The sequence below is a fragment of the Symphalangus syndactylus genome, chromosome 6, assembly GCF_028878055.3.
Source record: "Symphalangus syndactylus isolate Jambi chromosome 6, NHGRI_mSymSyn1-v2.1_pri, whole genome shotgun sequence".
In the NCBI taxonomy this organism is placed as follows: Eukaryota; Metazoa; Chordata; class Mammalia; order Primates; family Hylobatidae; genus Symphalangus; species Symphalangus syndactylus.
Window position 1 is genome coordinate 68,616,579 of NC_072428.2, and position 27,148 is coordinate 68,643,726.

At 36.8% G+C, this 27,148-nt stretch overlaps 1 long non-coding RNA gene across 4 annotated transcripts in view; it reads left to right on the forward strand.

Moving 5' to 3' along the window:
- The window catches only part of LOC134736905 (uncharacterized), a 503,219-nt gene that overhangs the window by 316,916 nt on the left and 159,155 nt on the right, over positions 1 to 27,148 (forward strand). The window lies entirely within an intron of this gene.

Genomic DNA, 27,148 nt, shown 5'->3' on the forward strand with positions numbered 1-27,148 from the left:
ACTTAATCTCTTATAGTTCTAGAGGCTAAGCAATCCAAGATCAAGGCATCAGCAGATTCAGTGTCTGGTGAGGGTCTGTTTTTGCTTCATAGATGGCACCTTCTTACCACATCCTCATACGGTGAAAGAGCTCTCTGAAGTCTCTTTTATAAGGTCATTACTTTTATTAAAGAGGGCAGAGCTCTTGTGACCTAATCATCTCTCAAAGGCTCCATTCTCTAATACTGTTACATTGGGAATATCTGGTTCAACATATGAATTTTGGGGGCCTACAAATATTCAGAGTATAGAAGCATGCTCTTATATCAATGCCAGAAATTAGGGAAAAAAATCCTAAGCATTTATATCCTGTTTCATTTGTATTCTTAATTTTTTATTTGTTTTCCTTTTTGACATATTTTAAAATACTACCAGATATAACTGAAAAAATATTTATGACAGTGGCAGAGTAAGGTAAAATATTTAAATCAAGACAATAAGTATTTTATTGTTTATTAATCAATGTTGCACTGAGCTTATCAAAAATTTAAAGAGAAAACAAATAAATGAAGTATGTACTGCTAACAATGAAATGTTTTTAGTCTTGAAATCTTACAAGCCATTTAGTCAGGTATTCCATTTCCCCTAATGGCTGGCTAGATATTTGAGACAAATGAAATTCTAGGTCTGGACTGGTGCAAGACCATAGCCTGTTAGGAACCAGGCTGCACACCAGGAGGTGAGCGGCAAGTGAGTGAGCACCACAGCCTGAGCTCCACCTCCTGTCAGATCAGTGGGGTATTAGATTCTCATAGGAGCGCAAACTCTATTGTGAACTGTGTATGCAAGAGTTCTAGACTGCATAGTCCATTTGAGAATCTAATGCCTGATGATCTCAGGTGGAACAATTTCATCCCAAGACCATCCCCCACAAAAATCCGTGGAAAAACTGTCTTCCGTGAAACCAGTCCCTGGTGCCGAAAAGGTTGGGGACTGCTGATGTATAGAAAACATTTTCTTCAAAACTCCAAAATGCTAATACAAACAAAGTTTGAGGTTTAAAGTTTTCCACATGACACAGATGACCTAATGCAAGGAGTAACTTACTTACACAACATCCCTAAGTCCCAGATTAAAGTGGATTGTTTTACCAGAGTTCCAAACTTTGACGGGCCTAGGGCTTTGTTCTTTATGGCTGGAAAAAGCATAGCACAGCTATGCTGTCTTCACTGGATCTAGAAATATCTCAAGGGTAAAAGTAGTTCTGTTTCAGTCAGGGACCACTCAAGACATAAACCATGCTGACTATTTTAACACATAAAATTTAATATACAAAATTGTTATTGTTAACTAGGTAGAGAGAACAGAAAAAGCAAAAGGGACATAAATATCATAATGGTAGGTGGTAGGACATAAATATCTACCATTCCTAGTCCTGAGGGAAAAAATGAATGAGAATGGAATTATTAAATATTATAGACTTGAAAAAGAGGAATCACAAAGGTGTGACGAAGACCTTTGGGAAGGAGTAATGTATGGCTGGTGCTGTTATCTCTGAGGAGAGTAGTTCTGATAGTATAGAAAAGCTGCAATGTGGACCAAACAGCTGCTATCACCAGGGTCAAGAACAAAGTCACTGCTATGAGTACACCAGTAGGAACAGGAAGAAAAACAACAGGAAGAAACAAGTCTGTTTTTCCTATCTATCTCCCTCTGGCATGTCCTATTGGCAGGGCCAGTTGACAAAGAGGAACTGTGTGTTGCAGAGTCTCAGCTACAGAGTATACATATACCTCCCCAGTCTCTCATCCTTTCATGGACAAACCTTAGTTTGGTATTTTCACACTTGCATGTTATTGGTAGGAATATAAAGTAGTACAGTTATTACATAGAAAGTATGAAGTTTCCTAAAAATGAATAAATATAGAACTACCATATGATTGAGCAATCTCACTATTGGGTATATATCCAAAGGAAATGAAGCTAGAATATTGAAGAGATATCTACACTCCCGTGTTTAGTGCAGTGTTTTTCACAATAGCGATGATGTGAAATCAACCTAAGTGTCCACTAACAGATGAATGGATAAAGAAAATGTGATGTATATATACAATGAAATACTATTCCACCATAAAAAAGAAAATATCCTGTTATTTGTGACAAAATGGATGGACCTCAAGGATATTATGTTAGGCTCAGGAAGACAAATACCTCATGATCTCACTCATATGTGAAATGTAAAAATGTTGATCTCATAGAAGAAGGAAGAAGAATGGTGGTCACTAGGAGTGGAGGTGATGGTGATCAAGGGGGTTGGGAAGATGTTACTCAAAGATTATAAAATTTCAGTTTGCTAGGAGGAATAATTTCAAGAGATCTGAGGTAGAACACGGTGTCTAAGAGAGTAGATTTTAAGTGTTCTCATTGCATGAAATAAAGCATATGTTAATTAGCTTCCTTTAGCCATAATACAATGTAATGTATATTTCAGCAAACTATATATTTCAAACAACATGTTTTACTTGATAAATACATACAATTTTGTCTATAAAGTTAAAAAGATAAAAAATAAAATACAAAAATATATATATCAGGAGGGATGATAAATAGCGTTAAAGTATTCTAACTCCTTTGCATTTTCATGGGTAAAAATAAAGATATCAATTAATATTAGATTTTCATAAATTAAAAATGCATGTTAAAAAGTAACCATGGAAATATTAGAAATAGAGCACATAGCCTCTAAATTGGTAGAGGGGAAAGAATTGGAATTGCCAAAAGTAATCAGTTTAATAGAAGGAAATATGAGAGAGAAAAAGGAACATAGAGTTGGCATGACAAACAGAAAGCACATAATAAGATCCTAGGTTTAAATCCACATATATAAGTAATTTCATTTAATATAAATGAAGAATATGACCTAATTTAAAGAAAAACATTGCCAGCTTGGATAAAACAATGACAAAATTCAGCTATATGTTGTTCACAAGAGCCACATCTAAAATATAAGGATATAGAAGTTTTGAAAGAAAGGATACAAAAGATTTGCCAAGAAATCCTAACAAAAGATGGCACAACTACTGATTTGTCCAGACTACAAAAGAATCTACATGCCCAGTCCTAGTTGTGAAAAAAGACTTTCAAATGTGATAGACAGGAAACTTTTACTTGATCTTGCCAGGGCTGCAACCTGGGGCTCTGCCAACTTGCGCTTCCAGCAACACAAGGCCAAGTCACAGTCTCTGACTTCTGCTTATCACCACTTTGTGCAGCCTGAGGAAGAATTGATATGAATCTGGACTTTTGATACTCAATCAAGACATAAATTCACATGGGAAAAGATAGAAAATCTTACTTCAACCTGGGCAAACTTTCCATTTCCTGAATCCCAAAGACAGTACTTCTATTTTTAAAAGAATAATCAGAGGAAGCAGAAATTACCTACAGTTGAAAGCTCTGAAAAAAAAAAATAAGTTTTGGGAAGGTAAATGGTTTATTCACAAAGCTAGTTTTATTTTTCCGTCCTTTTACCCTCAATTTGTTTTTTGATTAACAATTTGGAGGCCATTAAATCCAGAAAATAAAATAACTTCAATTATAATGTTGATAGTTTCTTTTTTCAAGTTGTTTCCTATTCTTTATAACCTAGAAAAGATTGACATTAGATTTATCCAGTTTCAAAATATTATATCTCTTTTGAATTTAAAAGTAATAAAAAGCAGATATTAATTGAAATTGCTGTCTGAATGAGCTACTCTTAAATTGTATGAATTTCATTATCTGTCAGTTCTCCAACATGTAAAATAACTAAGGGAAACATTTTTCCAATAATACTTCAAAATTTCTGAAAAAATTAGATTGTCTATTATCATACAGACATAGGGGAGATAGGAGATATAAGGGGAAAGTAGACTTTACTCTTTCTTTTTTTTACTTCTATTTTCCTATGTTGAAAATATCCCCAGACACCTACTGTTATTCTTTCTGTCACTATAAACTTGCTTCAATTATCTAGATTTTTATTATTTTTCATTTGAGATAGGGTCTTACTATGTTGCCCAGGCTTGATTTGAGCTCCTGGGCATAAGTGATCTTCTCACCTCAGCTTCCTGAGTAGCGGGGACTATAGGCATGCACCACCATGTCTAGCTCTAGAGTTTTTATAAAATGGAGTCATACAGTGTGAACTTGTCTTTGGCATTTTCATTAAGGATAATTATTTTGAGATTCATCTATGTTGTATGTACCAATAATCCCTATTATTTTGTGTTATTCAACATGTCATATACATGGTATCATGCAGTAAAAAAATAAGAAAGAATATGTACCATATATTTTAAGTTAGCCAGCAATCAAAAAGTGGAGGAAAACTGGTCCTAATGGTGTGACTTTGTTGTTAATAATTCTATAAGCCAATGGTTACATTCTTTCCACAGTGGTAGGGGCAAAGTTCTATTAGCATACATGTAGATAGCGAATAGAGTCTACTCATAAATGTTTCTTTCTGAAATGTAAATAGAGTCATACACTTACTTGCTTGAAATTTTCAACAGCACAACAATGAATAGAGGAAAAAAAAAAAAAAAAACTTTTTACCGGTGGATACAGCAGTGTATCCATACAAGTCTGCAACAACTTCAATTCTTGTGTCCTCAGAAGAAAGAATTCAACTGAGGGGCATAAGGCAGAAGAGAATGAGGCGAGTTTCAGAGCAGGAGTGGAAGTTTATTTTAAAAAGGCTTTAGAACAGGAAAGAAAGGAAAAGTTGCTTGAAGAGACACAAGTGGGCACCTGAATGTCAAAAAGAGGGCGTTTAACTCTGATCCTAGGACTTTATAGGCTCTCCTCTTTCCCAAGATTCTCCCTTAGGCTGGGTTTCCTGCATGTGCAGTGCCCTCCTTACCCTTGGGAACTGAGCACACGCAGCATGTCTACGAAATTGTACACATGCCCATCTGAGGCTTTTTCTAGTGGAGTGTCCCTGGAAGTCACACTTCACCATTTTTTCTCTTAGAGCACATGCGCAGGAAGTTTCTTCTCCCTGGCCTCTGCATTCAGTTAACACTTGAATGTCAGTAGCTGTGGATCATCAAGAAAGTGTCTCTCCCAGGTGCCCTGGTGCCAGCTGCCGAATTATCATTGTTAGGCAGTGTCATAATTGTGGAAACACGCTCATGCCTATCTAACTACCTGTAACAAATTCATGAATATAAAATACCTACACAATTGGCCTCTTCTTACCTCTTCAGGCCTGATTTCCATCCCTGTTTTTAAGCACCACATTATGGTCTGTACCTCTTTTGCTTGCAGGGCCCTCTATTTGGAATATTTACTCCTTTACCCACTTTCTTTGCTGTAGAATCTTTCAGGGGCTGCTGGTCTCAGTTGTACGGTGAACATTTATATTTCCTCTTTTCTCTTCATAATTGTTCCCTCATTGTGGTTGTCTTAAGCCTTTTATTGTGTTGCTTTTTAAATTCCAGGGGAAAGAAAAAGTCGCCAGGGATTATATTTATTATTTAAAAAATTCTAACAACTTCCCCTAAATATTACTCATATTTTGTATATTAAGTACATAAGAGTTATAAAAATGTGAGAAATTTGCTGGTGATCTTTTATAGTTGAAAAGTGATTGAAATTGGGGAGAAACTGAAATGTGTACAATTTCAAATAATAGCTTTTTCAAGTAGTAATTTTAATGAGCCATCTGAATTTCTGTTGTTTATTTCACTTACATAATGAATACATTTTTTATCCTTATGGAAACTCAGATCAATCTGGCTCCAAAAAGCTTTGCCAGAGGTCATACTATGAGCCTGGAGGTTTCTAGAGAACTTCAAATAGGTTAAGATGCTGTTAACTATGAAGTAGAGAAAAACTCAACATTTAGGAATTAGTATCTCAACTTTACCACCATTGACCTTGGGCAAATCACTTCATCATTTGTAAAATGAATAGATTTGACCTGATTAGTGTCATTCTTTTTTTCAAGTCTCTTTTTGTTTTGCTAAATACAAAACCTTCCTTGTCATTCTTGGGGATGCTCTGATTGCCCTTAGGCCAACCTCACTCTTCTGTTACTGATGATTAAATCACCTCTGAAGCCGTGTTGGACACTGGGTTGAGTCCACTTTCATCTTATTGGCTCTATAAATATACAAAACTTGAGGATAGGAAAAAAAAGTCAACACATTCAGTTTCCAAGGCTGAAGGAGACATGTAGTCATATGTTTTGTTTGGGGAAATAGGGTTTGTATACATATTGTTTATATTCAATCTGAATATTATGAAGAGTCTTTTGGGATTTCTTAGTGAATGGAGCCCTGTGTGATGGTTTCCCAACAGAGACAAGCACGGTCCTGACTGCAGGCACAGGCTGTATGCTTGATTCTTAAGCAGCTTTACTGGTCTTGCAGAGGTCCCACACTGCTCATCATGTATCTTCTATTCAACTGATCAGCAGAATAGACTTCTTGGCTTTTGTGCAAAATGCCGAAAGATTGAATCCTCACGTCGGTAATTTCTGGTTGCTTGGAAACAATTCTCCTTTTGCCACTGTGAAGGAATTTAGGTCAGCAGTGAATTAATCCCTTACAAATTAGAGAAATATAGCCTATCATAAATTCTAAATTGGCCTGTTGAAGATGGGAACTATAACACTGATTCTGCCTTTTTTAATGAATGAGAAACAAATTGAAAGGCAACATTCCAAAGAAATTCTCTGAAAATGAACAATGTTATTTTACAGCAAGAAATGCCTGTTTTTATCAAGAAAGATCCAGTGATTCTTATGACCCACAGCCAAATAGGATTTTTTACCGCTTCACATTAGTAGCATATAGCAATGAGGAGACAGAGGGAATAAAATGAAATGTGTCTCTGGAAGGGACCCTAATTCTAAGAGAATGCAGATGGTATTTTATATCCTCTGATAAGAAGCACAGAAATAACCATTTGAGAAACCTTACTGGAATTTATTTCCAGTGATGAATTTTGGAAGGAGATAAGGAGGGAGAAGATTCCCAAGCTGTTTTCATATTGTACCCAGGCATTAAGATAATACAGTATGTTGATAAAGAACTGTTCCAGGGTGAAATCAATTGGGCATGTTCAAGGTTAAGATTACTTTCTCTCCTTTCAGGAGGTAGATAACCAAGACAGGGAAAGTAAACAAAAATAAGCAGATAAAAAGCCCTAGTTCATCTTCCGTGACCCAGAAAATAAAGGCATGTACACATACACATCATACACGTCACATACACATCATACACGTCACACACACACACACACACACGCACACAGACACAATCTCTGTCAGATGTTTTATGCTGTTGTTTATAGTATTCTGGTGAATGATTTTGTTAATTTAATTATTAGAGTTTAGGACTAAGCATGGTGGGGTATCTAATCCCAGTTTGGGTCTTACCTATTGTCTCTTCAGATCAAGAGATTTTCAATATGTGCTTATATGCACGTGGATTAAGCTTTTAATGTACTTTTATATGTAAATGTACTATGTACAATTAAGCAAGTACAGTACATTACTCACAGGAACTAGCAGTAATGCATGAAGTACATAAAAGCACTAATGTATTAGTGCTAGTTGGTAAAGTGTGTGCCGAAGAAAGTACAGGGAATAGTTTAATTAGAATTTCAGCTTTAGGTGTTGATGGTGAAGCAGGAATGCTTTTTCCCTGAGTTGTCCTGGGGAGGGATTCTTCATTTCTGGTTTACAAGACCAGAGCATTGAATTATACTACAAGGGCAGTTTCATTTAAGTAGCTTATTTTCTTTCTTTTTTCTTTCTTTTTCTTTTTTTTTTTTTTTTTTTTTTTTTGAGACGGAGTCTTGCTCTTTCACCCAGGCCTGACTGCAGTGGTGCTATCTCAGCTCACTGCAAGCTCTGCCTCCCGGGTTCATGCCATTCTCCTGCCTCAGCCTCCCGAGTAGCTGGGACTACAGGCACCCGCCACCACGCCTGGCTAATTTTTTTGTATTTTTAGTAGAGACAAGGTTTCACCGTGTTAGCCAGGATGGTCTTGATCTTCTGACCTCGTGATCCACCCGACTCGGCCTCCGAAGGTGCTGGGATTACAGGCGTGAGCCACCGTGCCCGGCCTTAAGTAGCTTATTTTCAATTAGGGCAGTGAGTGGTATAGGGTAAGGATAGTAGAGAAGTTCATAATGGATGCTGTCTGTCAAATACTAACAAAAGATTATTCAACAGGCTATCCTCCAATTCACGTGAGTGTAACAGGTCAGCCACTAAGATCCAGAATAGTCATTGACTTAATGGACAGAATATTATGCTTTGTTGTTGAGACATGTAGAGTACAGAGATAACTGTTAAGATGAGAATGGGAGATATAAGGGCTAGTACACCTCCTAGTTTGTTAGGGATGGATTGTAAGATTGTGTATGCAAACAAAAAGTATCACTGTGGCTTAAGGTGGGGTGGGGTATTGAGGGGGCTGGCTAAACTGTAATTATCTGGGTCATTCAGGAGATCAGGCGAAAATAGTACCGAAATTATTAAGAGGAGGAGGAGAAAAATTAAGCCTAGAATATCTTTGGATTGTATAATAGGGGTGGAAAGTGATTTTGTCTGAGATCCGTGAAGGATCGTTAGATCCTGTTTCATGTAAGAATAAAAGCTGAATAGTTGCTAGAGCTGTGATGATGAAGGGTAAAATGAAATGGAAGGGGAAAAATCATGTAAGGGTGACTTGTCAACTGAGAATCCACCTCAGATTCATTGTACAAGGTCAGTTCCAATATATGGGATGGCTGATAGTAGGTTTGTAATTACTGTAGCACCTCGAGATAATATTTGGCCTCATGGGAGTATGTAGCCTATGAATGAGGTTCCTATAGTTGTGAGTAGGAGGATAATGCCAATGTTTCAGGTTTCTAGGAATATAAATGACCGATAGTATAAGCCTTGGCCAATGTGTAGGAAGAGGCAGATGAAGAATATTGAAGCACCGTTAGCATGAAAATAGCGGACTATTCAGTCATAGTTTACATCTCGGCTAATATGAATGACTGAAGAGAAGGCAGCTGAGATATCTGATATATAGCGTATGGCCAGGAATAGTCCTGTAATGATTTGGAGAATTAAGCAAGCACCAAGAAATGAGCCAAAGCTTCATCATGTAGAGATGTTAGATGGTGTGGGAAGATCAATAAATGAGTAGTTGATCATTTTTATTAGCGGATGCGTTTTGCATATTTTGGTCATTAGCGTTCTTATAGTTGAAGTACAATGATGGTTTTTCATACCATTAGTCATGGTTATAGTCCATGTAGGAATAATGGCATATGCTTTATTTTTATTAAGTATTCTTTTGGTTACAAGGTTTGTAGGTTTTTCTTCAAAACCTTCTATTTATGCAGGTCTAGGGTTAATTATTGGTGGTGCTGTGGGTTGTGGTACTGTGTTAAATTTTGGTGGGGCTTTTGTGGGGCTAATAGTCTTTTTAATTTATTTGGGAGGTATAATGGTTGATTGGCTATATTGTGGCAATGGCTGTTGAGGAATATCCTGAAACATGAGGATCAAGTGTTGACATTTGAGGGGCCTTATTATTAGGATTATTAATAGAGCTGGTGTTAATTTGGTGAATAATTGAATATGATTGGGTGGTAATATATATGATCTATAGGATCTCTCTCTCTCTCCTCATTGCTATATGTTACTAATGAGAGGTGGTAAAAAAACTCTCTCTATATATATCATTCTCCTTTTGGCACTGTGAAAGAATTTGGTCTAGATATATACATACGTGTGTGTGTATAGAGAAAGAAAGAGAGAGCGAGATCCTATATCCTATAGATTTTATTTTTTTGAAGAACTCTTAATAATACATAAAATATGCTGTATTTTAAATATCCAGGGAGCTTGTAAAAATGCAGATACGGGGGACCCACTTTATTTCTGGGATGGAAGCTAAGAATCTATATTTTTACCAGGTGCCCCTCCCAGATGATTCTAATACATGGAACAAAGTTTGAAGACCACTGTGCTAGAACAATAACAGCATTTTGTGGAGCTCATTCTATATGAATTAATTATTAGGTTTATTATAATTTATAAGCTTATGCCATCCTTAGATTAATTTTATGAGGTAGGCAATATTAATAGACCTTTAAATCACACGAAGATATTTAGGTAGATAAGCTAACACCTTCAATCTAATTAGGATTTTCCAACTGTTCAAATCAAGAGCTTCTACATAACTACTAAATGTCAGAGCTTCCTGGAACTGCTATAAGGTATACAAATTGGTAGTTTTCTCACAAAACCTTGCTCAAAACTTTTAAACTTTTACTTAGTCAGAGCTGGTTCCACTCCAGAAAGACTCCTGAAGGATTTAAACATTTTATTACTCAATGTAAATGATAATTTTCAATGTATTCATTGTACCATATTTTTTTCTTACAGTTAGAAGAATCCTAAGAGATTAATTGAAACAATCCTGTAGTTTTATAGATTAAAGAAAGACTTAGGTCAAAACTCATTTAACTCATTTAAGCAGCATCATTTGTTTAAAATATTGATAAATTGATACTAACTTAATTTTTTTGTCTTGAAATAGTTTAACATACATTCTTATGAGCTTGCTTCCTGGATTGGAGCTGCCTTATCTGAAAGCTTGGTAGTATGTCATTTTCTACTTATGACCCTTAATGAACATTGTAAAACTTAGGATAAATAAAGCCTTTAAAAGTTAGTTCACATATTCCTCAATTGGAAAAACTTCATTAATTGTTACTATTTTTATGCAAAATAGAGACTAGTCTGCTTTTAGGGACACTTTAAATATTCTGTCTGCATCAACTCTGAAAAATTCCAGTAGTATCTTCTAATGGCTGTGATAATCACAGTGTTTCATCTCATTCCACACAAGAGGAAATTATTATGAAGTAATTGATCATCTCAAATGCAGTCGAGGCAAAAAGATGAACTATTAATCAAGAATCTTAGTGATTAGATGGGCTCAAAGGAACACAGTGATTGCAACATCCATTTGAAGTGTGAGAAGTGATTCTAGAAAAATCACAGCACCCCAGGATTGGTTCTAAAAGCATCCCTTGGGCACAGTTGGCCTTGTGTAAAACTAGGAAAGATACAAAATCTTTTATCCCAGACTATTTCTCAAGCTTTGCATTTGTCAGACTCACCTGAAGGTCTTGTTAAAATACAGATAGCTGAGAGCTCCATTTCCAGAGTTTCTTACTCAGTAGATCTGGGATAAGGCTTGATAATTTGCTTTTCTAACGAATTCCTAGCTGGTGATGCTGCTACTAGTTTGGGAACTACTGCCTTAGCAAACATGCTGCCCTAAAAGAAAGGGAAAACAATTCATAATTTTTATATTCCTCAAACTAGTATGCCATATTTTAAAACAAATGAATGAACACGATGATAATCATACTATTGAGATTTACTTGGCACTTCTTCTTGGTCCTGTGCAATAGGTCATTTAATTATCTCAAGAATCCTCCTAGGTAAGTATTTTTATTACCTCCATTTTAGAGGTGAGAAAACTGAAGAGAAGAGTGGTTAAGTAAATACCCTGAGGTTACATGGATAATCAAAGACAGAGCTAAAATTTGGATACGGGCACTCTGACTCCAGAGCATAGGCTTGACACATGAGCTATGCATATACCTCTCAAATAGAAATTTTTAATTGTGGCAATAAAATAAGCATTAAGGTCAGATTGACGTGAATGAAACCCAAATTTCACAACACTTACAAACTATAAGTGACAGACTTACTAGATTTTTTAAAAAAATTTATTTTCTTTATCAGTCAAATGGGGCTAATAACACTTATTTTTGTAGGAATGTTAAAAAATAAAATCAAATAATGTATATAAACACTTAAAGGTATAGCATATATGGGTGGCCTACAAATTGGAACCATTATCTGCTCATATCAACTGTAATTCCAGACACATCAGGAATGTACTTCTCAATTTATGATTTACCATTCATCCATTCAATTTTCACATGTTAAATAATTCTTATGAAACAAGCATTGATATTTTTCAAGAGCCAGAGGAAAAATTATAAATTTATAAACTAGTAGCATTCTATAACACTAGTGATGAACTGGATTCAAATGAAGACCAGACTACTCTGATAGGTAGACTGTGTTTGCCAATTCAGGTTTGAGGATTTCTGTTGGAGTTCTATTTACAGCAGCCTCTTTGCATACCCATTTCAAGTGACAGCTCAGGACCCTGTGTATCCAGTCTTTTAGGACAAATGCCTTGTTGAGTTTTGGTATTGCTGAGAAATAGGCAGTGTAACCTATTGAACAGTTGCCTGAACCTTTGAAGTGCTGAATCCATCTGTGGAGAGAGTTTTTATTTGACTCCTTTGGCTGCAGTAAATTTTCCATATGGTTCACTGCAGCACTGCAGATGTAGTGCTACCAAGTGTGTGATTCATATCTGCGGATAGTATGGAGAGATTTCCATAGCAACAGGCCACTGAAAAATGAGAAAATAAGGAGTCAATGTTACATAACAGGATTTTTTTTTATTGTTTTTTGTTCTTTTGCTGAAAGGGCAACTGGTTTGTATTTCTCAAGAATTTTAATGAGGTAATATACTGGATTTAATAATTACATTAAAAATTAAATTCCCCTGTAGATCATGCCACAAAAAAGAAACACAGACTCTCAAAAGTACCTGAACTTTTGTTTCTCAGTTAATCAAATTTCACGTTAGGATCTCTATCTTGTCCACGTTATAAGCCTAGCAATTTGCTTTATAAGTAATCTATAAAGGACAATAAAATGTGATTTGATATAGAATCTACTAAGATTTTATATATGTATATATATATATATCCATCCATGTTAGAATCCAGGCACTGAAATGAAAAACAGTCTCTGTCTTCGAGAAGCTCTAAGCCTATTAAGGAAGAAAGAAACACAAGCAAATATATTCAACATTGATAGATACTGTGTTATGGGCAGCAGCAGGACTGCTCCTATTGGTTGGTTATACAGGAGGCCAATTTTATGGATCAACCCTCCTGCTGAAATATCCTAAAAAATTCTGGATAAGATATTAAAAATAAGTTTAAAGTATTAATAAGCTCTCGGGGAAGTAAGCAATTCTCAGATCAGGCATTGATAAAGAATGGAAACTCAAAGAACTAATTGCTATTCTTAGTGCTCTGCAGCTGGCGTTCACTCTAAGGACAATTGCCAAACCATGTAAGCTTGTATTTCGGTTTTCACGGACTCATGGAGTGAAAGAGACAGGAAACCAAGCCTGATGCCTGCCAAAGGCAGGAAATCAAGTAGATTTCTCTGGCAAAACTAGGTCCTCGGGAGTGTAAGGACCTCTTCAGTGTAAGGATGAGCCAAAACAAACCAATAAAATCTTTCCTAGTGTCCTCAAGAAACAATGGTCTTTTAATAACAATAAAATGAGCTCCAAATGAAAAATGACAGTGCGAAAATTGAGAAACCTAACATAGCACTTGCCGAGATTTTCAATCTATAATCTCACCATCTGGTTCAAAAGAAACCCAGCCACATATTTAAATCAGAGTGGTCAAGTATTGGCAACATTTGGCAAATCAAAGGCAAATCAAACTCGGCAGTATTCACCTTTTCCAGGTCTCAAATGATTTTCATGCATAAAACTCTAAGAAAAATAAGCTTATGAAAATGAACTAAATTCACTAGGAAATGAGGTACTGTGAATAAGAACCAGTGTTAAAGAACAGCAAACAAAATTTTATAAAATCATCACATAATAAAATAATCAGATCCAAATTATAAAATAACTCTCTAATATGCTTAAAGAAAAAAAGTTTAAAAACATGTATAGTGAATAAGGAATAGCATCAATGACCATATTGGGAATAGTTTAAATAGCACAGGTGGCTTTGTAGCATATTATAGAGAGAAGAATAAAAAATTAGTAAAGTAGAATATGGTTCTAAAGAAATATCTGAAACTATTATGAAGCAGCGAGATGGAATATTTAAAAGCGAAGCAAGGAGACATGGATGTTGGAGTAAGACAATCCAACATACATATCACCAGGGTTCCAAGAGGAGGAAAGGGAGGAACAGAAGCAATATTGGAATGAGTTTAGGCTGAGAAATTTCCAGCAGAAATAAAAGATCAATCCACATTTTTTAAGTCCAATAAATAACAAGTAGGACTTTTAAAAAGCTGGGTACATTATATTTAAACCAAGGGAAATAAAGAAAAAGAGAGCATTTTAAAAGCAGGCAGGGAGAAATGATAGACTACTTCCAAAGTAATAATACAAGAAGAGTTGATTTTGCAGAAGCCACCACAGATGCTAGAATAATATGTTCAATGTATTGAGAGAAAATAACTGTTGTCCTAGAATTCTATGTCTGAAAAACAAGAATGGAACAAAGGAATTTTCAGACAAACAAAACTTAAGTTTACCAGCAATAACTCTCTATAAAAAAATTCTTAAGGATATTTTTAAGGCAGAAGAAAATTCTTCTCAAATGTAACTGCAAGAAGCAAAAGCAAAGTAGTAAATTTGTGACTAAGTCTAAACAAGCACTGCTTATAAAGTATAATAAAGGCTGAGCACAGTGGCTCAGGCCTGTAATCCTAGCACTTTGGGAGGCCGAGGCGGGTAGATCACCTGAGGTCAGGAGTTTGAGACCAGCCTGGCCAACATGACAAAACCCCGTCTCTACTAAAAATACAAAAAAATTATCTGGGCATGGTGGCGGGTACGTGTAATCTCAGCTACTTGGGAGACTAAGGCAGGAGAATCGCTTGCACTCGGGGGGCAGAGATTGCAGTGAGCCGAGATCCTGCCACTTCACTCCACCCTGGGCAAAAGAGCGACACTCCATCTCAAAAAAAAGAAAAAAAAAAAAAAAAAGAGTATAATAAAATATTGGGGATTCGAAAATAAAGGTTAAGTACATTATAATATTATATAAGTTGGAGAAATTGTGAATGGAATTAAGGTGTTTTATGGCTTTTGTATTTCTTAGCAGGTGAAAAAAAATGATTAATTTTAAACTTTGAGAAGTATGCCTCTTCTAATTACTGCAGTAACCATTTCAAACACAAAGTAGAAATAAAACACATTACTTCCAAATTAAAACAGGGACTAAAATAAGAAAAAAATACCAGAAGAATTCAAGAGAAACCAAAAAGTGTAAGAAAACCAAAAAGTGTAAGAAAAAAAGTCATCCAGGCGAGATAAGTAGAAAGCACAAAATAGAATAGTAGAAATAAATCCAAAATATATAAAAAATTGTTATTCTCTATAATTGAACAAAATATTACAGTTCAAAGCAAAAAATTGTCAGAGTGGATTAAAACAATCCAAGTACAAGCATGTATTAGATAATGATTGCTACATAAAAACTGCCCAAAAATGTAGTGGTTAAAAGCAACATACATTTTTACTTTACAGTTTCTGTGGGCCAAGAATCTGGGAATGTCTTTGCAGATGGTTCTTGGTCAGGGTGTCTCACAAGTCTTCAATCCATGTGTTGACAGGTACAGTCATCTCAATGCTCAACTGTGAATGAATCCTTTTTGAAGGACCTCAGAAGGACTTACTAGCCTCAGAAGATCTTCCAGGTTACTCAAGTGAAACTCACAGTGCTATCTTACCATAGACAGCTGGCTTTCCCCAGGGCAAGCAATCCAAAAGAGAGTAAGAGAGAACACTTAAAGCACAAGCCACAGTCTTTTTATAACCTAATCACTTCCTTCATATTTAGTTCATTAGAAGTGAGTCAGTTTAAGTCCAGTCTATATTCAAGGGAAGGATATTACATAAGAGAAGTAAATCAGGAGGCAGAGATCATTGGAGGTTGCCTACCCACATGATTTTTTAAGAGGACACATCTAAAACATAAGGAAATAGAAAGAATGAAAAAAGACAAACCAGAAAGGAAACTAATGCAATTATAGTAGAATCAGGTAAAATAGACATTAATACAAAAAGCATTACCAAAGTTAGGCAATTACTTTATAATGATAAAAATTTAATTATCACAGGAAGATGAAAAATATTAAATTCTTGTTAAATGACACCACAGCCTCAAAGTATATAATGCAAAACTTCATGAACTTACAAAGAAAAACAGACAAATCTCCAATCGTTATAGACAAAAGAGTTAATAGATAGATTTGAGTCATGTAATTAACAAACTTGATTAGCAGACATACATAAAAACTGTAAATAGCTGCCTTAAACACATGTGAAAGATTTACAAAATATGTGATACTTGTATACTCAAAACCAGAAAACATTGGTCAATTAAATTTTTGAAAAATCTAATTAAATGGAGGGATATACCAGGTTCATAGATTAAAAACCTGAATATTGTTAAAATAATAATTCTCCCCAAATTCAGCTATAGATTAAATATAAGCCCAATTAAAATCCCAGCATTTTTTTTTTTGGTAAAAGTTGAGTTGTTTCCAAAATATATATGAAAATTCAATGGATGTAGAACTGCTAAAACACATTTTTTTGGGGGAACTCTTTTTTTTATTATTATTATACTTTAAGTTTTAGAGTACATGTGCAAAATGTGCAGGTTTGTTACATATGTATACATGTACCATGTTGTTTTGCTGCACCCATTAACTCGTCATTTAGCATTAGGTATATCTCCTAATGCTATCCCTCCCCAGTCTCCCCACCCCACAACAGTCCCCAGAGTGTAATGTTCCCCTTCCTGTTTCCATGTGTTCTCATTGTTCAATTCCCACCTATGAGTGAGAACATGCAGTGTTTGGTTTTTTGTCCTTGCGATAGTTTACTGAGAATGATTATTTCCATTTTCATCCATGTCCCTACAAAGGACATGAACCCATCATTTTTTATGGCTGCATAGTATTCCATGGTGTATATGTGCCACATTTTCTTAATCCAGTCTCTCGTTGTTGGACATTTGGGTTGGTTCCAAGTCTTTGCTATTGTGAATAGTGCCACAATAAACATACATGTGCATGTGTCTTTATAGCAGCATGATTTATCCTTTGGGTATATACCCAGTAATGGGATGGCTGGGTCAAATGGTATTTCTAGTTCAAGATCCCTGAGGAATCGCCACACTGACTTCCACAATGGTTGAGCTAGTTTACAGTCCCACCAACAGTGTAAAAGTGTTCCTATTTCTCCACATCCTCTCCAGCACCTGTTGTTTCCTGACTTTTTAATGATGGCCATTCTAACTGGTGTGAGATGGTATCTGATTGTGGTTTTGATTTGCATTTCTCTGATGTCCAGTGATGATGAGCATTTTTTCATATGTTTTTTGGCTGCATAAATGTCTTCTTTTGAGAAGTGTCTGTTCATGTCCTTTGCCCACTTTTTGATGGGGTTGTTTGTTTTTTTCTTGTAAATTTGTTTGAGTTCATTGTAGATTCTGGATGTTAGCCCTTTGTCAGATGAGTAGATTGCAAAAATTTTCTCCCATTCTGTAGGTTGCCTGTTCACTCTGATGTAGTTTCTTTTGCTGTGCAGAAGCTCTTTAGTTTAATTAGATCCCATTTGTCAATTTTGGCTTTTGTTGCCATTGCTTTTGGTATTTTAGACATGAAGTCCTTGCCCATGCCTATGTCCTGAATGGTATTACCTAGGTTTTCTTCTAGGGTTTTTATGGTTTTAGGTCTAACATGTAAGTCTTTAATCCATCTTGAATTAATTTTTGTATACGGTATGAGGAAGGGATCCAGTTTCAGCTTTCTACATATAGCTAGCCAGTAAAACACATTTTTAAAAGAAAAAACTTCCTTTTACACTAATCTATTTCAAGGATTAGTAGAAAGCTTCAGTAATTGAGATAGTGTGGTATTATCTAACATAAGAACAGAAATATGGATCAATGGAACAGAATAGAAAGTTCAGAACTATATCCACATGTCAATTGATTTTTGACAAATTGGCTAATGTCATTCAATTTGGAAAGTAAAGTTTTTTTCAACAAATGGAATGCAAATGGTCATAGGAACTTTATTCATAGTTTATTCATAACTTCTTCGTGGTATTCCATGGTGTATATGTGCCACATTTTCTTAATCCAGTCTATTGTTATTGGACATGTGGGTTGGTTCCAAATCTTTGCTATTGTGAATACTGCCACAATAAACATACGTGTGCATGTGTCTTTATAGCAGCATGATTTATAATCCTTTGGGTATATACTCAGTAATGGGATGGCTGGGTCAAATGGTATTTCTAGTTCTAGATCCCTGAGGAATCACCACACTGACTTCCACAATGGTTGAACTAGTTTACAGTCCCACCAACAGTGTAAAATTAAACACTGAAAACCACCCAAATGCTCATCAATAGATGAATTGACAAATAAAATATGATATGTTCATACAATGGAATCCTATTCAGCAATAAAAAGGAACACTGATGATTTTTAAGAAGAATATACAGAGTGAAAGAGGCTAGACTCAGATAAGTACATATTATATAATATCAGAGAAAGTTGGTACACAATGCCTGTGAAGATATGCCAACAAGACACATTGAATTTCACATTGCTATATATATATATTTTTTTTTAATTTTTTTATTATTATACTTTAGGTTTTAGGGTACATGTGCACAATGTGCAGGTTTGTTACATATGTATACATGTGCCATGTTGTTTTGTTGCACCCATTAACTCGTCATTTAGCATTAGGTATATCTCCTAATGCTGTCCCGCCCCCTTCCCCACACCCCAAAACAGTCCCTGGAGTGTGATGTTCCCCTTCCTGTGTCCATGAGTTCTCATTGTTCAATTCCCACCTATGAGTGAGAACATGAGGTGTTTGGTTTTTTGTCCTTGCGATAGTTTACTGAGAATGATGTTTTCCAGTTTCATCCATGTCCCTACAAAGGACATGAACTCATCATTTTTTTATGGCTGCATAATATTCCATGGTGTATATGTGCCACATTTTCTTAATCCAGCCTATCGTTGTTGGACATGTGGGTTGGTTCCAACTCTTTGCTATTGTGAATACTGCCACAGTAAACATACGTGTGCATGTGTCTTTATAGCAGCATGATTTATAGTCCTTTGGGTATATACCCAGTAATGGGATGGCTGGGTCAAATGGTATTTCTAGTTCTAGATCCCTGAGGAATCGCCACACTGACCTCCACGACGGTTGAACTAGTTTACAGTCCCTCCAACAGTGTAAAAGTGTTCCTATTTCTCCACATCCTTTCCAGCACCTGTTGTTTCCTGACTTTTTAATGCTGGCCATTCTAACTGGTGTGAGATGGTATCTCATTGTGGTTTTGATTTGCATTTCTCTGATGTCCAGCGATGATGAGCATTTTTTCATGTGTTTTTTGGCTGCATAAATGTCTTCTTTTGAGAAGTGTCTGTTCATGTCCTTTGCCCATTTTTTGATGGGGTTGTTTGTTTTTGTCTTGTAAATTTGTTGGAGTTCATTGTAGATTCTGGATATTAGCCCTTTGTCAGATGGGTAGGATCCAAAAATTTTCTCCCATTCTGTAGGTTGCCTATTCACTCTGATGGTAGTTTCTTTTGCTGTGCAAAAGTTCTTTAATTAGATTCCATTTGTCAATTTTGGCTTTTGTTGCCATTGCTTTTGGTGTTTTAGACATGAAGTCCATGCCCATGCCTATGTCCTGAATGGTATCACCTAGGTTTTCTTGTAGGGTTTTAATGGTTTTAGGTCTAAGATGTAAGTCTTTAATCCATCTTGAATTAATTTTTGTATAAGGTGTAAGGAAGGGATCCAGTTTCAGCTTTCTACATATGGCTAGCCAGTTTCCCAGCACCATTTATTAAAGAGGGAATCCTTTCCCCATTGCTTGTTTTTGTCAGGTTTGTCAAAGATCAGATAGTTGTAGATATGTGGCATTATTTCTGAGGGCTCTGTTCTGTTCCGTTGATTTATGTGTCTGTTGTGGTACCAGTACCATGCTATTTTGGTTACTGTGGCCTTGTAGAATAGTTTGAAGTCAGGTAGCGTGATGCCTCCAGCTTTGTTCTTTTGGCTTAGGATTGACTTGGTGATGTGGGCTCTTTTTTGGTTCCGTATGAACTTTAAAGTAGTTTTTTCCAATTCTGTGAAGAAAGTCATTGGTAGCTTGATGGGGATGGCATTGAATCTATAAATTACCTTGGGCAGTATGGCCATTTTCAAGATATTGATTCTTCCAACCCACGAGCATGGAATGTTCTTCCATTTATTTGTATCCTCTTTTATTTCATTGAGAAGTGGTTTGTAGTTCTCCTTGAAGAGGTCCTTCACATCCCTTATAAGTTGGATTCCTAGGTATTTTATTCTCTTTGAAGCAGTTGTGAATGGGAGTTCACTCATGATTTGGCTCTCTGTTTTCTGGTATTGGTGTACAAGAATGCTTGTGATTTTTGTACATTGATTTTGTATCCTGAGACTTTGCTGAAGTTGCTAATCAGCTTAAGGAGATTTTGGGCTGAGACAATGGGGTTTTCTAGATATCCAATCATGTCGTCTGCAAACAGGGACAATTTGACTTCCTCTTTTCCTAATTGAATACCGTTTATTTCCTTCTCCTGCCTGATTGCCCTGGCCAGAACTTCCAACACTATGTTGAATAGGAGTGGTAAGAGAGGGCATCCCTGTCTTGTGCCAGTTTTCAAAGGGAGTGCTTCCAGTTTTTCCCATTCAGTATGATATTGGCTATGGGTTTGTTATAGATAGCTCTTATTATTTTGAGATATGTCCCATCAATACCTAATTTATTAAGAGTTTTTAGCATGAAGCGTTGTTGAATTTTGTCAAAGGCCTTTTCTGCATCTATTGAGATAATCATGTGGTTTTTGTCTTTGGTTCTGTTTATATGCTGGATTACATTTACTGATATGCGTATGTTGAACCAGCCTTGCATCCCAGGGATGAAACCCACTTGATCATGGTGTATAAGCTTTTTGATGTGCTGCTGGGTTCAGTTTGCAGGTATTTTATTGATGATTTTTGCATCAATATTCATCAAGGGTATTGGTCTGAAATTCTCTTTTTCGGTTATGTCTCTGCCAGGCTTTGGTATCAGGACGACGCTGGCCTCATAAAATGTGTTAGGGAGGATTCCCTCTTTTTCTATTGATTGGAATAGTTTCAGAAGGCATGGTACCAGTTCCTCCTTGTACCTCTGGTAGAATTCGGCTGTGAATATATCAGGTCCTGGACTCTTTTTCGTTGGTAAGCTATTGATTATTGCCACAATTTCAGAGCCTGTAATTGTTCTATTCAGAGATTCAACTTCTTCCTGGTTTAGTCTTGGGAGGGTGTATTTGTCGAGGAATTTATCCATTTATTCTAGATTTTCTAGTTTATTTGCATAGAGGTGTTTCTAGTATTCTCTGATGGGAGATTGTATTTCTGTGGGATCAGTGGTGATACCCCCTTTTTCATTTTTGATTGCATCTATTTTGTTCTTCTCACTTTTCTTCTTTATTAGTCTTGCTAGCAGTCTATCAATTTTGTTGATCTTTTCAAAAAACCAGCTCCTGGATTCATTAATTTTTTGAAGGGGTTTTTTAAGTCTGCATCTCCTTTAGTTCTGCTCTGATCTTAGTTATTTATTGCCTTCTGCTAGCTGTTGAATGTGTTTGCTCTTGCTTCTCTAGTTCTTTTAATTGTGATGTTGGGGCGTCAATTTTAGATCTTTCCTGCTTTCTCTTGTGGGCATTTAGTGCTATAAATTTCCCTCTACACACTGCTTTGAATGTGTCCCAGAGATTCTGGTGTGTTGTGTCGTTGTTCTTGTTGGTTTCAAAGAACATCTTTATTTCTGCCTTCATTTCGTTATGTACCCAGTAGTCATTCAGGAGCAGGTTGTTCAGTTTCCATGTAGTTGAGCGGTTTTGAATGAGTTTCTTAATCCTGAGTTCTAGTTTGATTGCACTGTGGTCTGAGAGACAGTTTTTTATAATTTCTGTTCTTTTACATTTGCTGAGGAGAGCTTTACTTCCAACTATGTGGTCAATTTTGGAATAGGTGTGGTGTGGTGCTGAAAAAAATGTATATTCTGTTGATTTGTGGTGGAGAGTTCTGTAGATGTCTATTAGGTCCACTTTGTGCAGAGCTGAGTTCAATTCCTGGATATCCTTGTTAACTTTCTGTCTCATTGATCTATCTTATGTTGAGAGTGGGGTGTTAAAATCTCCCATTATTATTGTGTGGGAGTTTAAGTCCCTTTTTAGGTCACTCAGGATTTGCTTTATGAATCTGGGTGCTCCTGTGTTGGGTGCATATATATTTAGGATAGTTAGCTCTTCTTGTTGAATTGATCCATTTACCATTATGTAATGGCCTTCTTTGTCTATTTTGATCTTTGTTGGTTTAAAGTCTATTTTATCAGAAACTAGGATTGCAACCCCTGCCTTTTTTTGTTTTCCATTTGCTTGATAGATCTTCCTCCATCCCTTTATTTTGAGTCTATGTGTGTCTCTGCACGTGAGATGGGTTTCCTGAATACAGCACACTGATGGGTCTTGACTCCTTGTCCAATTTGCCGGTCTGTGTCTTTTAATTGGATCATTTAGCCCATTTACATTTAAAGTTAATATTGTTATGTGTGAATTTGATCCTGCCATTATGATGTTAGTTGGTTATTTTGCTTGTTAGTTGATGCAGTTTCTTCCTAGCCTCGATGGTCTTTACAATTTGGCATGTTTTTGCAGTGGCTGGTACCAGTTGTTCCTTTCCATGTTTAGTGCTTCCTTCAGGAGCTCTTTTAGGGCAGGCCTGGTGGTGACAAAATCACTCAGCATTTGCTTGTCTGTAAAGTATTTTATTTCTCCTTCACTTATGAAGCTTAGTTTGGCTGGATATGAAATTCTGGGTTGAAAATTCTTTTCTTTAAGAATGTTGAATATCGGCCTCCACTCTTTTCTGGCTTGTAGAGTTTCTGCCAAGAGATCAGCTGTTAGTCTGATGGGCTTCCCTTTGTGGGTAACCCGACCTTTCTCTCTGGCTGCCCTTAGCATTTTTTCCTTCATTTCAACTTTGGTGAATCTGACAATTATGTGTCTTGGAGTTGCTCTTCTCGAGGAGTATCTTTGTGGCATTCTCTGTATTTCCTGAATCTGAATGTTGGCCTGCCTTGCTAGATTGGGGAAGTTCTCCTGGATAATATCTTGCAGAGTGTTTTCCAACTTGGTTCCATTCTCCCCGTGATTTTCAGGTACACCAATCAGACGTAGGTTTGGTCTTTTCACATAGTCCCAAATTTCTTGGAGGCTTTGTTCATTTCTTTTTATTCTTTTTTCTCTAAACTTCCCTTCTTGCTTCATTTCATTCATTTCATCTTCCATCACTGATACCCTTTCTTCCAGTTGATCACATCGGCTGCCGAGGCTTCTGCAATCTTCGCGTAGTTCTCGAAACTTGGCTTTGAGCTCCATCAGCCCCTTTAAGCCGTTCTCTCCATTGGTTATTCTAGTTATCCATTCGTCTAATTTTTTTTCAAAGTTTTTAACTTCTTTGCTATTGTTTTGAATTTCCTCCCTTAGCTCAGAGTAGTTTGATTGTCTGAAGCCTTCTTCTCTTAACTCGTCAAAGTCATTCTCCATCCAGCTTTGTTTCGTTGCTGGTGAGGAAATGTGTTCCTTTGGAGGAGGAGAGGTGCTCTGCTTTTTAGAGTTTCTAGTTTTTCTGCTTTGTTTTTTCCCCATCTTTGTGGTTTTATCTACTTTTAGTCTTTGATGATGGTGATGTATAGATGGCTTTTTGGTGTGGATGTCCTTTCTGTTTGTTAGTTTTCCTTCTACCAGACAGGACCCTCAGCTGCAGGTCTGTTGGGGTTTGCTAGAGGTCCACTCCAGACCCTGTTTGGCTGGGTGTCAGCAGCAGTGGCTGCAGAAGAGCGGATTTTCGTGAGACCACAAATTCAGCTGTCTGATAGTTCCTCTGGAAGTTTTGTCTCAGAGGAGTACCTGGCCGAGTGAGGAGTCAGTCTGTCCCTACTGGGGGGTGCCTCCCAGTTAGGCTGCTCAGGGGTCAGGGACCCACTTTAGGAGGCAGCCTGTCCGTTCTCTGATCTCCAGCTGCGTGCTGGGAGAAACACTCCTCTCTTCAAAGCTGTCAGTCAGACAGGGACATTTAAGTCTGCAGAGGTTCCTGCTGAATATTTGTTTGTCTGTGCCCTGCCCCCAGAGGTGGAGCCTACAGAGGCAGGCAGGCCTCCTTGAGCTGTGGTGGGCTCCACCCAGTTCGAGCTTCCTGGCTGCTTTGTTTACCTAAGCAAGCCTAGGAAATGGTGGGCGCCCCTCCCCCAGCCTTGCTGCAGCCTTGCAGTTTGATCTCAGACTGCTGTGCTAACAATTGGCAAGACTCCATGGGCATAGGACCCTCTGAGCCAGGTGCGGGACACAGTCTCCTGGTGTGCCGTTTTCCAGGCCCATTGGAAAAGCGCAGTATTAGGGTGGGACTGACCTGATTTTCCAGGTGCCATCTGTTACCCCTTTCTTTGACTAGGAAAGGGAACTCCCTGACCCCTTGCACTTCCCAAGTATGGCAATGTCTCCCCCTGCTTCAGCTCGTGCACTGTGCGCTGCACCGACTGTCCTGCACCCACTGTTTGGCACTCCCTAGTGAGATGAACCCGGTACCTCAAACGGAAATGCAGAAATCACCCGTCTTCTGTGTTGCTCAGGCTGGGAGCTGTAGACTGGAGGTGTTCCTATTCGGCCATCTTGGCTCCACCCCCTTCCACATTGCTATATTTAAACAGCTCATAAAATTAAAGGCTTTAGTTTTTGTTTTATTTTGGAAAAAATGTTGAAATTTTTGTTGAAAGAGGAGGATTAGTTGAAAGCATGTAAAAAGAGCAATTTGCCTCCAAAATCCTCCTCCCCATCTCTGTGCAGACAGATTGCCATCCCTTCCCCAGCATGGTGGGAGGGATGTTTATAAATGCATAGGTGAGGATGAATCACTGCACTAGGATTAAGAAAAAAGTCTACATGTTGAGCAGTGAGACTATCAACTGCTTTCCCTCTGAACAGTAACAAAAAATTGGCCCAGTAGAAAATATCTACAGATGCTAATATTTGGAGGCTTTCCAGAAAACATTTGGGTCTCTGCCTTATTACCCCACATATCACATACACCAAGGTGCAAATCAATTATTTAAGGCCTCCTTTTAAATCTAAATCAATGATCAAGAAACCCTATACATGTGTATAATTACAGGTACTAAAATAAAAGTCAGAAAAATGAACATAAAATTTACTTGGAGGAAACATACAAAGTTAGAAGAACAAGAAAGCTTAAAATAAAAAACTGTAATTGACACTTCGGAGACAGAAGGAAGCTGTCAAATCCACTAAAAAATCATATCAGTATCCAGAAAGACACTAAGAGATTAAGAGAGAGCTTTTGGAAATTAGAATGAAACAAATAAAATAATTACATAGAAGGATTGAAAGAGAAAGCTGAATAAATGTCGAAGAAAGAAATAACAAATAGATGGAAAACAGGTGGAAAAAATAGAAGTAAATTGGAGGATCATTCCAGGAGGTCCAAAATGCAGGAGATTTCTATGCAGAAGCCTAGAGACACCAGAGGCGAGGACTGGGAAAAAAGAAAGTTAAAGTTTCCCAGTAATCAAGGACATGTATTTCCAGATTAAAAGAGCCTATCAAGTACCTAACACTGCAAAAGATGAAGGATCACCAGTAAGGCACATATATCATTGTGAAATTTCAGAACACCTGGAATAAAGAACACATTTGAAAGAGAGAGAGAGAGAGAGAGTGTGTGTGTGTGTGAGAGACAGAGAGAGAGAGAGAGAGCGAATGAATCAAGAATAGCTTCGAACTTCCCAAAACCAACTCTGGAAGCTAGTAGGCAATGGAGACTTCCTGAAGACCAATTATTTCCATCGAGAATCCTACATCTAGTAACTCAGTTAAATTATATAGTAAAATAAAGGAATTATCAGACATACATTATCTCCTGTGCACCTGTTATAAAACAATCAGAATATTAGTAAAAATGAAGGAATAAATTAAGAAAGGAAGGAGTTCAGAAAAAAGAGTCCTCATTGACTACTAGGGTTGCTGTCTTAGTTTGCTAGGGCTGCCATAACAAAATAACACACACCGGGTAACTTAAACAACAGAAATATCTTTTCTCACAGTTTTGGAGGTGGGAAGTCCTCAAGGCGCCAGCAGGGTTGGCGTCCTCGAAGCCCCTCTTCTTGTCTCTTCACTTGGCTGTCCCTTTAAGCACAGACGGCCCTGGTGTCTGCTTGTATGTGCTTTCTCCTTCTCTTGGAAGGAAACCAGTGTGATTGGACTAGGGCCACCCTTATGGCCTCATTTTAATTTAATTACCTCTGGAAAGATGCTATCTCCAAATAATGTCATATATTTAAGAATGTGGGGTTAGGGCTTCAACATGTGAATTTTTGGGGAACACAACTGAGTATAACAAAGGCCTAAAGAGGGGCGCAGTCCTGAGTGAGGCTGGAGGACAAGGAGTTTGGAAGGATGTAGAGAAAAAGTGGATAGATTATTGATTGTATATGCTATCGAGAGGTGATTGACTCTTTTATGGGAGATTTTGAGAAAAAGCATTAATAGGGACATCACTTTTAAACAAGTCATTAAACAGTTAACTTCAGAGGACTAAATGTGTACAAAATAGTCATACTAAACTACATAGTTTAGCTATAAATTATATTTACATTGTTACAATAAAAAATAAATGATGGTTTAATTAAAAATTGTATAATATAACTATTTTGGGAAGATGAACAAAATATTGGGAAATTGGGTAGTAATGCAAGAATGAAGTCTCTGTCCTCCATAGTAGAAAGACAATAGATGTTTAAAATGGTAAAAGTGAGTGATAACATAGTCATGTTATTTAGAAATATGAAGGTATATAGTACGAGAATCAATGAAAAGTTTTGAAAATGATATCCCCTAGGGATGAGGATTCAGTGGTAGGAGTGACAGGAAATAGGACTATGTACATATCTTTGATAAAATGAATTTAATGTGGATGGTTTGAACAATATTACATTGCTTTCTTTATTTTAGATTATAAGATTAATGCATATTTATTGTAAAAAATTTGAAAAATAAAGGTGCCAAAAGAAAACATTTCATCATTAATGTTGTTAATGCACACACATGCTGC